General features: G+C 35.3%; 1 long non-coding RNA gene and 1 pseudogene across 1 annotated transcript; both read right to left on the reverse strand.

Moving 5' to 3' along the window:
• Positions 1 to 293: 293 nt before the first annotated feature.
• Positions 294 to 1445, reverse strand: LOC148199506 (uncharacterized; annotated as a pseudogene).
• A 6077-nt stretch (positions 1446 to 7522) lies between these two features.
• Positions 7523 to 12766, reverse strand: LOC148199507 (uncharacterized). Its single transcript, XR_015785732.1, has 3 exons — positions 12405 to 12766; positions 12229 to 12296; positions 7523 to 8160 (listed from the first exon to the last, which is right to left on the reverse strand). It is a non-coding gene; the product is annotated as an uncharacterized LOC148199507 (long non-coding RNA).
• Between the last annotated feature and the right edge of the window lie 2741 nt (positions 12767 to 15507).

Genomic DNA, 15507 nt, shown 5'->3' on the forward strand with positions numbered 1-15507 from the left:
TCCATTAATCTGAATATGTCGAATTGTTCCACGCCCTTTCATGGCCACCTTGGAGTCATCTCCAAAAGACACAAATTTGGCCTCCACCTTGGTGAGTTCATAAAAAAAAAGTTCTTGTTCCCACACATATGATTGCTTGCTCCAGTATCTAGATACCATACTGAGTTGGTAGAAATCTCATCATCCTTCATCTCTTCTTCATCTTCTTCCCTATTTTTATCTAGTTCAATAACGCTAGATGCATTCTCTTCCTTTTTAGGAGCCATCTTCTTCAACTCCTCAAGCTCAACCCTCTATTTATTCATAATTTCATTAGCTTCATCCAGAAGCCTCCCCATCCGCTGAATCTCTTCATCTTTTTGTTTGAGTTCCTTTTCCACATTTGTCTTACCTTTTATCGAGATCACTTCATCCAATATTGAGACAGAATTTTCCATGTCCACTGTATCCGAGCTCTTTGTCAGCAATAATTCTTCTACATCTTCTTCTGCATCTTCAGTAACGAGATTCGTCTCCCCCTTTGTCTCGGTCTTGCAATACTTTGCAATATGACCAAACTTGCCACAGTTGTAGCACTTTGTTGACCTACACTCGTTTGCAAAGTGGTCGTACTTGCCACACTTAAAACACTCCACTCTTGACTGATCTTCTCGACCTTTTCCTTGTCCTCGATCATGCCAATTTTGCTGACCGATTTGATCTTCATTATCATTACCTCGGCCACGTCCACCTCGTCCTCTGCCACCAAGACCTCGGCTTTGAGTAATCCGAGTTTTATTCGAGTCAAACTGTACATGTAGTGCTTGGTCGTCGGGTTCAACTTGATCATCCCAACTCCTTCTCCTTTGTTCGTGGGCTTCTAATGACCCAACAAGTTCATCCACTGTGAGAAACGAAAAGTCCTTCGATTCTTCGATGGCGCACACAATACTTTCGAAATCTTTTGTAAGAGATCTCAAAATTTTTCCCATAACCCGGTTAGATGGCATTTGTTCTCCATTCCTACCGAGTTGGTTGGCCACCTTCTCCACCCGAGTTATGTACTCGGTTATATGCTCTTTGGGTTCCATCTTCAATTGTTCAAACTCTCCTTTGAGAGCTTATATTCGGACTTGTCTAACGCGGTTGTCACCTTTATATGCAACCTCCAATATCTCCCAAGCTTCCTTTGTTGATTTGGCATTCGCTATCTTTTCAAATCCCGACTCATCTACTGCATTGTAGATGAAATATAATGCTGACCCATCTCTTGCACGAGTTTTCTTCGATGTTGTCATCTGTGCCACCATCTGATGTTTGTCCGTATCAGGTTCAACGTACCCGTCTTCCACCTTATCCCAAATGTCTTGGGATCTCAATAATGCCTTCATCTGTAGGCACCAATTGTCATAATTGGTTTTTCTTGTCAATTGTGGCACACTCATACCATTAACAACCTTTGTCATGTCTCAAAAAATCAAGCACTCACTTTTTCTCTCACGATGTTTGACTCTTTCCTCTCTCTTTTTCTCTCTCTCTCGGTACTCAAAGCATAAAGCTCTGATACCACTGTTGGAAAAATCTCACAATATACGCACTCTGATATTTTCCTGAAATTGAGTATTGTTATTCATTATAATTGAAGGGCTTTAAATAGCCATAACACTTACAATATTACAAGGAATACAAATAAAATATCAACTATCTTAAAAATAAAATCTCTTTAATCTATCATAAAATAATATTGTATCTAGATAAACCCAAAATCATAACTACATGTCCCAATTTTATCTCTATCAAATCAAACTAAATATTACTATACCCAAAAACTAATAAAATAAAATTTAAACAAAATTATTAATAAAACCCTAAAATTTAAGTTATCCCAACAATAAATACTGTGTAATATAAACAACGAGTTTCAACTACGTTAATTCATCATTTGAGTATTGTTTGGAGATCAAATTAATATTACATTCATAATTGAAATCACACTTTCACACTTTTTCTGCTTACATCACATGAAATGTAGCATTACATTCAGAGGTTAAGAACACGTGTATTTACAAACCATCAATAAGCGTTTCTCTTATTCTCCTTTAATCTTTCCCATCATATAACACTCTTCAATTTTGTTTGGACCCGTGAAACAAAAATATTCATAAATTTCTATCTGAGGTTGGACCTCAAGAAATTTGGGAAATAATATAAAGAAATGGGAAAATCCCACGCTGACAACTTTGACAGAAAAATTGTCCCCATTTCCAAATAATGTCCCAAATCATCATCCTGTCATTCATAAACAAAAGGCTTCTGTTAGAAATTAGAATCAATTTCATGGCAAAGATTATCCAGCACTCATTCATATATATAAAGATAATCTCCGTTTTCATGTATGTTTTTTGACAGAAAAATTGTGAAACGGTACTCAATATGTGTATCACTAAAAAAATGAAAAAAGTGGAGGATCTAATTATATATACGATACCTTTGGTATACTTCCTTGATTTGATTTTGAGAATCTCATTTCAAAACTTTATGTCTGCATCTTCCTCGTCTTCACCGTTGTGTATGCTGCTGCCCATTTCTCCAAACTCTAAATATTCAGAGACAACTAAAACTATTATTTTCTTACTGATTAAAATTCCATAACTTTGATCAGAAACTCTATCAATCTCCGCTTTATATAGATGAAAAAAAAAAGGAGATGAGTAATTTAAGGAAAGAGGATTAATAATAATTTTTATAGTAATTCCTGTTTCAAAAATATTTAAAATAAGAAAAGTAATAAATAAATGCATTTGATTAATAAATAATGTCATTAATGTAATAAATTAATGTATGTGATATATTATTTATGTAATATCATTCAATACGTTACACGAAGTTAAAATATATAAATCAATGAAACATAAATAACCGTAATTTATTTATTTATTTATATGCGTAAAATATTAATATATGTATAAATTTTGTTTATTATATAATGGTCTATTAAAACATAAACAGTCTATTAATATTAAGTTTAGGAATAAGGACTGTCAGAACCATTAAAAACGCACCTAAAAATCCTCTGAACGAACGCCAGGTGTCAAGCGGAGGGGATCCTGAAATCAGATAATGGAATGCAGGTGTCAGCATATGAGCGGACATTCATTTTAAGCAAAATTGAGTTTTGGAAAGTTTACGTCACACTCTATGCATGCACCTTCTTCTCCAAACTCTGAAATTTTCATTTCTCCTTCTTCTCTCTAAAAAGCTCTCCCTTCTCTCTACGAAATGTCACTCTTTCTCTTCTCTGATCTTCGTTCAGGCACTGTAGAAGCACTTCCAGCGTCAAGAGCTTCAGTTTGAACCGATCGGTTTCGAGTTCTGAACTGGTAAGTTCTTTTTGTCCTTAGTCGTTCGTTATCTGGTACATCAAAACCAAGTTTTGGTTGCATGATTTCATCTTGTCTGAGCCATTGTTGGTCTTCTGTTATTTGGTTAGTTTGAAGAATTTTTGAACGTGAGGGTAGAAGGAATTGTAGTCAGGCGAGCCTTAATTTTGCCTTTAGGAACGTTCGTTCACGCTCAGAGGTAAGGGAAGCTTATTTAATTTAATTTGTATGTTTCCTGTGCTACATGAACGCTCGTTGAGTTGCTAAATTAAAGTGAAGCATGATTGTTGAGATATTTGACTATATGAAATATGATGGTTGCTATGTTCTGATGTATGAAGTAAATGAAATTTACTATGATATGAATGTATGAAATTATGAAGATATATGATGAGAATTGAAATGAGATAAATGATTTCTAAGTATAAAATTTCCCCTATAAAAGTGTATGTTCATCACTGAATGGTCCTTGACCGTTCGGTTTTCTAGTGAACTTGGTTAGAATTAGATTCCTTCATTTGGGAAGAATCCTAGTTGAGGACGAGCGCCTTCGTGTTGTAATACTATGTTTGAGTGTTCGGCCAAGCATAGTTGTATCTAAGTATTCTGTGATAAACTTAAATATATATATATATATATATATATATATATGTGTGTGTGTGTGTATTTGTATATTTTAGTTATTCTTAAACACTACTCAAATAATATCTGATTATATTTATCAAACCTATTCTCTATAATTTAATTAGTAGCACTTGGTCTTATACCAAGTGTTCGTTCTAAGCAAGTGTTTGGTCTTACACCATGCACTCGTTCTAGTTCCTTAAGCCAACTTCATAATAAGAGCGTTCGTTCAAGCCCAATAGGGTCGCTCACTATAGTGTTCAGTCTTTGACTGGCATTCAGATTGTTATTGGTGTTTAGCTACTTCAAAGGCTAAGTATATTTATTAACGTTCGGTTTCATCATGTAAATTTTATAAGTATTATTCTTTGAAGTGTCTGTATTCATTGGTTTCGGCCTAGAGTTTTAGCAATTGACATCATCTTTAAAGTATTCATTTTGATCTTCCAAGAGTCAGTTCATTTAATTGACTCACTTTGTAAGTAACACTCGTTCTAGTAGTTCTTGTCATATATGATCTTACTCGGTTTCTTTCTCAACCCGATGGTAATTCTCTTTGATATTAATCCGTTCTAGAACTAGAGACCTCTCGGTCTCGCTCCAAGTGTTGGTCTCGTTCTGAGTTTAGTGGTTGAACGTTCGGTATTTAGTACCCTTAGTGATCCTTGTACAACTGGTTAACTTGAGATGATTGATTATGAAAGATGAAGAGAATGTGATATGGATAAAATGTGTTGAGTTATGGACGAGCGTTCCGGGGAGGAATGACTCATGTTTGAATATTGGAATTGGTAAAGTATGAATGTGGTCATGCTAAGCTGGCGGTTCATCTTGATGTTCCGTGAGTACTCGTCCTCACGTAGAGGAGGGTATGTCATGTGTGGGAACGATAGGAGGTCCTAGTCCTTAGGGTTACTTTGGACAGATAAGACTAACCTCGGGTGGTAGCTGTTGAGGGTATCCCAGTTACTACATCACCTGGGTGCATGAACATCGTAGCTACACAGATTTCATATATTCCGAACAGTCAGTCTAGTATTAGGCTTTATATGAAAAGTATGATGAATTATATTTTGTCTGTGTTTGATTATGTGATATGTATGTTTATACATGAATTAAATTACATAAGCTTACCCTGTGTTTCCAGTCTTGTCTTGTTTTGTACGTTCGTCTTGTCATTGCAATGATCATCCGTGTGGATGTGAGCAGAAGGAGACGAGCATTCGGTGGAAGAAGAGAACCTGATCAAGGTAGAAGTGAAGACCGAACAGTAGGACGTTCGGTTAGTAGTCTAGTTATAGTAAGGTGGTCGTTCGATCACCTTCCCTTTTTGTTAAGTATGACCGTTCGGTATTTTCTTCTGTAAATCGTTCGGTCAGGTTTGCTTATCCTGTATAGTTTAAATTTTTAACTCTTTCTATAAAGTCGTTCGGCCATGAGCGTACGCTCTAACTTTAGTGTAAGACTGATCTGGATTATTATTTAATGTGATTATTCTATTATATAGTTTTAGACTGTATTTTTGGAATATTACAAGGACAAAATTGTTATAAAAGATTGTTAAGTAAATACTTAAAGTAATATTCTAGTTTAACAAGGGACTTTATAATTATTAAAATCTAGAATATGATTGTAAATAGTTATAAAATAGGGTATGCTTTCATTTGTAGAAAAGGAAAAAACTATATGTACTGCCTTAGAAATTTTGTTTTCTCGCTCTATCAAGACAGATTACAAAAGCATGCAGTTAGGCACCATTATTATATTTTAGAACTCTCTTCAATTTGGTATTAGAGTCGACCCATACTTATTCATATCTAATTTTGAAATTTAAGTTTTTTTTACTGATATCAAAATACGTATATAGTGAAACTTAAAATTGGTGTTTCCAAGTTCACGATGAAACTCATTTTAAAAAATTTCATTATTATTATTTTCTTTGGATTTGATATAGAAAGGTTCAAATTTTGGTAGTTTTTTCAAATGAGATAAATGAATAAGGAATTTACCAAAGTGAGCTCTCTTTAGTAGATTGTTCATGAGAAATTTAAAATGTTTTGTGTTTATGTTTATCATGCAAGTACTCATCGATCCTAAGGAAGATTAATTTTTGGTCGGATTACGTACATACATGTGATGGTAAACTATGAGATTTTTCATCCTCATGATAAATCAATCCAACGATTGTTAGACATGTTTTATTTTCAATGTTTGATCATTACAATAAGATACTCCTAATTAATGTTATTATCCCAAGACTTAATATTAGTGGTGCATTAGGTACTTTGAGATAGGTTATGCCATTATTTTAACATATATTAATTATTGAGTTTTGTTTATGATGTAAGCACTATTACATTTTTTATTTTATTCTCAATTTAGTTATTATGGTTTCAATCTCTGCTAATTTTTATTCAGTTTTGGTTCTTAAAAGAAAAAATATTACAGACTAGAAAGAAAACATGAAAATTGTTTTTGGCTACATGACTTTGACCTTACGTTAATGACTTAGAAATTCACTTCTATTACGAACTCTAGGACCTCTTAACGGTGTCTCCTCCACTCAGGATTTTTTCTCCAACATTGATCAATAACATTCATTTTCAAACCATTTATCCTTGATTGATTTGCAAAAGTAAGTTTTGGAAGGAGAAAGAAAATCAAAAGAGGCAAAAACAAGTATTGAGTTTTAAGAAAGGCCATTGTGAAGAATACTTGTTCTTAAGCAAAATCAAGATAAGATAGATAGAAGAAAAAGAGAAGGGTGGTTTTATAGTATCTCTTCTTTTTGTATGAAGTTGTGGTGTAAGAAAGTATTATATATGAGCAAAACTTGTTATTGTGTTAGTTTAAGTTATTTTTTCAAGCTATGATAAAGCGGGATACTTCACCAAAAGAAGCTATGAATAGAAATAAGTGAGTAGAAATGTTTAAGTAGTTTTACATATTAACCTCTTACCTAAATATATGCATTAACTATAAAAGCCAATCTACAAAATTTTAATAATATTGTTTTCCATGGCTGAAACACTACAAAAAAAAAGGGCATTACCGAAGGCCCAAATCCCTCGGAAACAGCCAAAAGCCGTCGGAAAAAGACATTTACAGACGGCCTACCGACGGCCATCGAGCCGTCGGTAAATCTCTTGTCGCTAACAATTACCGACGGCTTTTGGCCTTCGGTAATTACCGAGGGCCAAAAGCCTTCGGTAATTACCGAGGGCCACAAGCCTTCGGTAATTACCGAGGGTCAAAAGCCTTCGGTAATTACCGAGGGCCACAAGCCTTCGGTAATTACCGAGGGCCAAAAGCCTTCGGTAATGACATGAGATGGGTATTTACCGAGGGGCAAAAGCCTTCGGTAAGTGGCACGAAAAAATAACAATTTACTCTATTTTTTATGAAACCAACCATGCAAACAGACCAGAATAACAGTTTCAAGCACAAACAGACCTAGATAACAGTTTTCAAGTATATACAGATCTGCATAATGTGCATCTCAAAGATGCAATCAGTAATCAATATCCATAGAACATCCATTAAGAAATAGAACATGCATTAATCCATATAACATGTAATTTATAGTTAAAACATAAAACCATATTGACGTCCTAACATCCAAAGTCATCTAGTTTTATAACATCGAAATGATCTAAATTCCAATTGTTTGTAATATCCAACAGTTTCTATAAGAAGTAAAAACTAGGTCAAACTAATAATGTACATAGTCTTCATCAGAATGATCTTCATCATCCTGCTCTTGTATTGATGGCTGGACTGGTGTGGGTTGGACTGATGAGGGTTGGACTGATGAGGGTTGCTGGACTGATGTGGGCTGCTGAGGGGCAACGGGTGATGACGAGGAGGGTCGTGGCTGTGTCGAAGGGATATGTTGTACGTCCTGTGAGGTCTCAGGCAACACTCTCATGACCAGGGCCTTAAAGTTTGTAAACTCTGCTCTGAGATCAGTGAGCTCCTGGTCACGTTGCTCTAGTGCTTGTGTGAGGCGGACAACAACCTCCTCAGGAGCAGTGGTGGAAGAAGAAGGTTGGTGCTTCAGAGTACCTCCTCTCGATGCCCTTCCGAGATCTTTCATCAACGAACTGATTAGTGCCCTTCCGAACAGCTAATAATCTTATATTTCATGATCATTATTTCTACACGTACTCCAAAAGACCTATATTTGCAACATATAATAATCTTATACAACAGCTTAAGATTGTTTGCATAAATTTTTCTACACGTACTCAGCAAAATCAGAAAAATTAAATAAAATATGCTTCCTAATAAATTATAATTAATTGATACATGAAATTTATAACAAAGATTGAATTAGTTTCTCTAAAATAATATTTTTATTTTACACATAAACTTGTAATAACTTATGGCACTTATATTTATACACTCACTTGATAATAATGGATTGAACTCGATAATGCCCCCAAGAAGATAAATTGACCAACTTTAATTAACAGCCACACATTTTCCAAATGCACAAAACAATATACCCCACATATATATAGTTGACTTATATCATGCTATAATCGAACTTTTAAAACAGATTATTATTATTAATAATTTACTCATTGAAAACTGGAGCTTCCAAAACGTATAAGCATAAGTATTTATGCAAGGGAAAAGAGAGAATAATTTGTCCCATAAATAGTAAAATTTGAAAAAAATTATCAATACATAACTAATCAGTATTAGTTATAATTTAAGCAAAAGTATTAAACTATAAAATAAAATATAAAAAAAATCAACCAAGAACTCCAAAAAAAATTTAACTTGAAGGTTGCTAAAACATCATTTGCAAAATGTTTCCTCCTCTTCATCCAAATTCATAAAAACATGTAAAGGTTTTCAGTAACTCACATTCCCACCCTGTTCAATCGATTGAGTAATCAAATTATGATGGCAATTCAAATTTGGAGTTTAAATATTCCCCAAATTATATCATAAATTTGTATTCAATTTTCAAGTCTAGCACATGAACTCAAAACATTATATGAAAATATATATCACTCCTAGCCATATATTATTAAGGCAGACACTAATACAAAGCATCACGAGCATCTTCCAAAAGCTGTCTGCATTAAAGATGCAAATTTACTATGAAGTTTGTATATCAGCAGCCATAATAATCAAGAATGACCACTAAAATATTTCTATCCTGTGTCTGAAGCTGACTCAAAAGTAGTAGTTGTGGGCTAGACTTTTTTTGGTGCTCAAAAATTCAATTATATGCTATGTCCTTATTCATCGTTTGAATCAATGTCCCTTGTCCATGCCAGATGCACTCCCATAGCTTTCTCTCTGTCATGCAGAATATTGACAATTCTGTACTCCTCCAAGTATTGGCAATTGTATCACGAATCAGTATATTACCATAAACCCAGTAGAGAGATAAGGCCAGAAGCATCACAAAATGGACACAAAGTAGTATATGTAGTGAGAAAAATAATTGAACACCCCTAGTATAGCTACCAATATGTCTGTACGTACACTACATCTACATCGATCCCTGTTTGATTTTAGATCAATAATTGGTGAAGTAAGACATTATAAAAGCAACTGTCTAGAAGTTTTGGTAGTAAGACCAATAAATAAGGTCTCTGGTTGATTCTGGGCCATAATTTTTTACTGCCTTAACATGTTATTTATATAGAGGTGCTAGGTTAGATAATTAGGTTGTAGAATCACATGCAGAATGGCGATAAAGTAGGAAAGGAGGTTTGGCGTCCGGGATATATAGAAAAGGTGTTTGATTTTACATATTATAATTTTTGTTATGGGAACATCATGAACAAGTGGATCATATCAGACCCATCACATATTATACTCGTTTCAATTTCATGATCATTATTTCTTCCTTTCTGTTCTCTGATTGGGCTGAAACGTTTACTATAAACTAAACAAACACAGAATAACAGTTAGTAAAATCATATCAGAACACATAATGCAGTTAAAGGGTTCTCTTGGACCGAGAATTGAATAAGTGTTCAGTGGTCCTGGACTGACCCTAGATGATTGTGCTCTTCGTAGGCCCTTCTAACCAAACCTTATCCCGCCTCATCCTTTATTGGTTTTCAAAAATTTTATCATACTCATTCATTTTCTGGAACCTTTACTTTTTCCAAGAACAAGGTTTGTAAAGCTTTTCATTTCAATTTAAAGTCTGCAGTGGTTGATTGTTTTTGAAGAATAGAAGAGAAGCATTATTCAAAATGCTAACAAGATGTTTTTCGAGGTTTGAGTGTGGTAGAACTTAGCATGCATATACATGTGCTGGACCACATGAATTATAGCATTGAAAATGGATAGAGGGAAAAGAAAAGCAGTGTGTAACTGAGAAAAATGATTAGGAGATTATATATATGTATCTAGCTAGCATCAGAGCAGACCGTACCTCTTATCACAATTCGCAACCTTTGTATGGAAGAGGATTGGTAGCATCACGTGGGCTATCCAAGCCTAACTTATCTAAACCACGTTCTCCATTTATTCTTTTACCTAATTCTTTCATTTTGCATACCTCTCTTCTGTTCCAAACATTATTTGCTATAACTAACAATAATAACAGCATACATGAGGTTAAAACAAGTAAAATGGTGACTGTCAAAAGCATTTGGATTTTGTTTGATTGCTTGCTATACTTATAACTCCTTGCTTGTAATCTATATAGCAGTAAATAGGAGGCTATATAGATAATAGAGGGCACTCCAACAGAGGGCACTCCAACAGAGGAATGTAACTAGGAGGCTATATCTTTTAGTACTTATAACTTCTTTTACTACTTATAACTTCTTTTAGTAAATAGGAGGCTATATCTTTTAGTACTTATAACTTCTTGGAATGTAACTTCCTTAATAACCCTCCAACAGAGGCCACTCCAACATCTCTTGTATGAAAATTCTCTAGAGGGGGAAAAACAGACATAGAGATTCTGCTGCTCCAGACTTGTCTGTAAATCTCAACAAGTCATATTACATAACACTGAAGATAAAGCAGCAACAATGTTGGCACTACCTAAAGTAGACAGACATAGAGATTCTGCTACTCCAAACTTCCATCTCCATTATGAAAACAATAACTGTACTGATGACATGCACCAGTTGCCACCTGATCATGATGCTGAATCTGCAAAGAAATTGGCTACTGCTGCTACTCCACATTGTGGTTCATCAAATGTGGTAGAAGTGCTAGTTGAATGTAATGTTGGGAACCTCAGTATCAATAGAAGTGTTTCAGGAAGCAACAATGGAAGCAATGGCCAAAATGGGGGCAGCACAGCAGTTAATGCTGGAGGAACAAACATGGAAAGCAACAATGGACTCCCTGGGAATAGTGGCAGTGGCGATGCTAGTGGAAGTAGAAGTGCCAACAGAGTAGATCAAAACAAGACTTCTCAAAGGGAAGCAGCCTTAACTAAATTTCGCCAAAAGAGAAGAGAAAGAAAGGAGAGGTGCTTTCATAAAAAGGTAACAGTCTATAGAGTACATAAGTAAGTGATTTAATATATATTGCTATGATGTTGTAGAAACTGGAAATTATATGTTTTAGACTATATATACTTCTTTTTCCCAGTGGTTGACCTCTATAAACATAATTCTCGAGAAAATTTCAACAAAAGAAATTGAATATAACAATGGGAAAATTCCTAAAACCCCTTTTTGCCTAACTATTTCTCACCATCCCACCCCTCAAATATATCCAACCTTCTGGTGGTGATACTATAGTCTTTCCTATCTCTATTCTCTCTATCCAGCTGTTCTTGCCATAAACAATATTCTTGAGCGTTTCTGTGCTGTGACATGTAAAGACAGTGGCACTCCCTTCAAGTGACAGTCATGTCCAGAACTAGCAAGATGTTGTCATGAGTGGCACTCCCTTCAAGTGCCAATGTAAGTTTCTCATTTTCTCATTTCATCGTTACAACCATTTCACTGAATTAATCCTTCTTTTATTGAACTTTTGAGGAAAGTTCTGTCACTCACAGTTTAACTTTTACATTAATTGAAACTTAGGAATAATGTTTAATTGTATTCCTCGTTTTCTTTGATTTTCCTATACTACGGTTAAAGGTTATTTAAACTTTCTAACTGGAATGCCAATACCTTGCCCCTCATTCCAATTACAAATCAATCTTTCTCAATCAAACAAGCACATACACTGATGCCACAACAAAGTCATACAGATTTAAAACCATTCTAACTGATAACCAATTTATAAACGAACAACTTACCTCAACCGAGATAGCCTTGACAGCAACGCCCCACAACGACCACTCCAACGCAGCCCTCAACCAAGTTCCTTCAACCGTATACTAAGAAGTTAATGAAAAGTAGATGAAGGCAACAACACTATCTAAGCTTTACCAAAATGAACATGACAGTGTCAATGAAGTTCTATGGAACTTACCTCCGACAAAGTCCCTCAACCTCCACACCACCACCCCTCAACGAAAGAACTAACCTAGGACGAACCCTAGCCCCGGACTCCCGAAAACCACCACGCACCGTGAACCAACACCGATGGACGCACCACTGACCACCGTGACCAACCACCGCCGGTTACACACCGATAAAGTGACAGACCGTGAACCAACGAAGGCAACCGTGTGAAGAGAGGGAGGATACGCACAACACGACGAGGCTGATGAAAATGATTTTGGGGCACGACGAACCTAATTTCTGACTTAACTTAATGAGGTCCTTACCGACGGCTTATAAGCCTTCGGTAATTACCTCTGTACCGAGGGCCTTAAGGCCTTCGGTAAAATGCCGTCTGTAAATCCCAATTTTCCAGTAGTGAAATTTAATTTAAAATTTATTAAATACTGATTTAAATTTAATATCACAGTGTATTGAATATCAATGTCATAAATGGATATTGTAATTAGCATTAACTATTAGAGTTACAACTACAATAGAAACTATAAATTTTAAAAATAAAAGTTTTAGAGTCATCGTCATAATTTATTTTGCACAACTATAGAAACACCATAAAGATAAAGATTGGCCAATGCGTTCCTTGCAAAATTTCGAGCAACTTTCATACATAAAGTGTCTCAATCCGGGTTTCCTATCAAGTTATAAGCATTTCAAGTTTTATGGTATAAAAGTGTTACATGAAAATTTGTTTCAGTGATACACACTTTAACCATTTTAACCACAGATATATCATTATAAGATTTTAGATCAATGTACCTCTCACTAAATTCAAGCTTCTTGTTAGAACTGAAAGAGCTACAATAGTTCCAACAAAAAAAAATAACATTATAGTAGCATAAAGCTCATATTGGAAAATTCGAAACTTAAAAAAGGTTATTATACAAGTAAGCAATCAACACGGATGGGAAATGATGGCATACCTCCTAGCAATAGCCAAGCACAGTCAAGTTGTGGTCATCTGTAGAAGATGAGTCTGGACTTTCTCTCTCTCTTTCTCTCTCTCTTGGGTCATCTTGGGCCATCATGGAGCTTCTAGTAGAGTAGGAATAATTTAGGCCTTGTATTTTAGACAAAGTAGCTAGGATTAATTTGGACTTTGTATTAGGAGCCAAGTGTAGGATTTAATTTAGGCCTTATATTTTGGGCCAAGTAGTATAGGTTTTTTTGACCACTTGAGCCAATAAAGATCAAGGCCCAATGTTGACCAAAAGTGGATGTCTATGAGCTTAGGTTGACCATGTGGTCAAAGTTTTACCTATTTTTATGGACAAGGGTGAGTGGGATGTCCAAGTAAGAGTGGTCATGTGTCATGCTCACATTGGAGAGGTTTTCTCATACCACGTGGTCATATATGTCACTCTAAGACTGAACAGGATTCTTCATGGGTAATGACCACATGTCCTCCTCCTATTAGAAAAAAATTTTACTTTTGTCTCTGATGGAAGACCATCTAAGACGCACATTGGACCTCTTACTAGAGTCATGGCAAAGAGGATTCAAGAGGAAGAAAGATCACCTACCGTTTTGCTTTTATGGAAGGTAATTTACATTGATTCTTTTTCCCATAATTAAAAGCACATTTTTCCTTGCTTTGTAGGATTAATAAAAAGCAGCTGCCAATATAAAAACTTGGGGGAAAAGCTTGCTGCCCAAACTATCAAACAAAGGTGTTTTACATGTGTGCTGCTGGCCAAAACCACCAAAACAGAATTTGGCGCTTTCCATTTTCAAACTTGCTGCCCAAGAATTCACATGAGCTATGTGAGCTGCTGCCCAAACCAAAATTGGCGCCATTCATTTTAGTTTAATTGTCATTTCATTTTGAATGTCATTTCAGATCTGAGGCTCTTATTTCCCTATAAATAAGAGACCTCTTTCACCATGTAAAGGACTTTTGAGCTTAGTAAATTGCTGCTGAATTTAATTTCCAGCCCTATTGCTCTTGAGTCATTTGTTCTCTCTACTTTCTCTTCCCTTTCCTCTAGCTTCCTTCCATTTTAGGAAGGCCTTCTGAGCTGTGAGATTCCCCCACATACCATTCCACTCAAACACACCAACCATCAAACAATCTCACTCAATTTCCGCTGCATTCACACTGCTGATTTCAATCTGCTGCACCAATACTGTTCTGGATTTTTTTGAAGCTTTGTCTGCAAGGTCCAGGTCATTCTAAGCATGGCTAAGCTTCCATCAAGTGGTATCAGAGCCTTGGTTGTCCACGCAAACTAGAGCTAAGTTTCTCTTCCATTTTCTGCTTCCAATGGTGATCTAATTTTTGTTTCAGTTTTCCAAATCAGTGTGTTCTGTTTCCAGAGATGTTGTTTTTCATTTATGTTTTGTTGTGTATTACTTTTCCAGTAGTTCATTTTGAGTTTCCTTTATGTGTTGATGTTGTCCTTTCATTTTAAACGGTGAATTTTCTTTGTTTGAGTCATTTCCAGCTTTAATTTTCAATTTCAGTGTTGTCTTGGTCATGTGCAAGTGAATATTGCAGTTTTAATTTTTGTCACTGCTTTGGTATTCTTTTCTGCTGGTTTAATTCGTGTTGCTTGAGTTCAAGTGCTAGATAAACTATATATCAACCAATAAAGGCAATGAGAATTTTTTCTAGCCTTGGTGATACAAGCTAAAGCACTAGAAATCCATTTTGATTTCAAATCTGTGTTGAACTCTGCTGCAAAATTTCAATTCTGTTTTTAAATCATGAATCTGTTTTCCAATTGATTTTTTTTTATTCTAGTGCTTTATACAAATTTGGTTGATGATATTGAATGATGCTAAAAGTGTAGCAAACCATTACAAGCAATGAAATGCAATTTGCATAGCTTGGTTGCTCACAATTAATAACATTCCACTGTTGCAGTTTTTAATCCAAGCTTTTCACCGTGCTAAGTTTCTTTGAATTGTCTAATCTGAGTTTGGTCATGCTAAGCACATTAAATCTAGCTTAGATCTGTGTTTTTACACTTCTTAGAGTCATTTCCTTTGCTGTCCAGTTTTTGAATCCATGAAAAACTAAAGGTGGTTGGTTAATTGATGGCTTTTGTTGCATAATTTGGCCATAGCAAGGG

This window comes from Vigna umbellata, chromosome 4 (assembly GCF_029865625.1).
Source record: "Vigna umbellata cultivar VRB3 chromosome 4, Vumbellata_1.0, whole genome shotgun sequence".
Classification (NCBI taxonomy): domain Eukaryota; kingdom Viridiplantae; phylum Streptophyta; class Magnoliopsida; order Fabales; family Fabaceae; genus Vigna; species Vigna umbellata.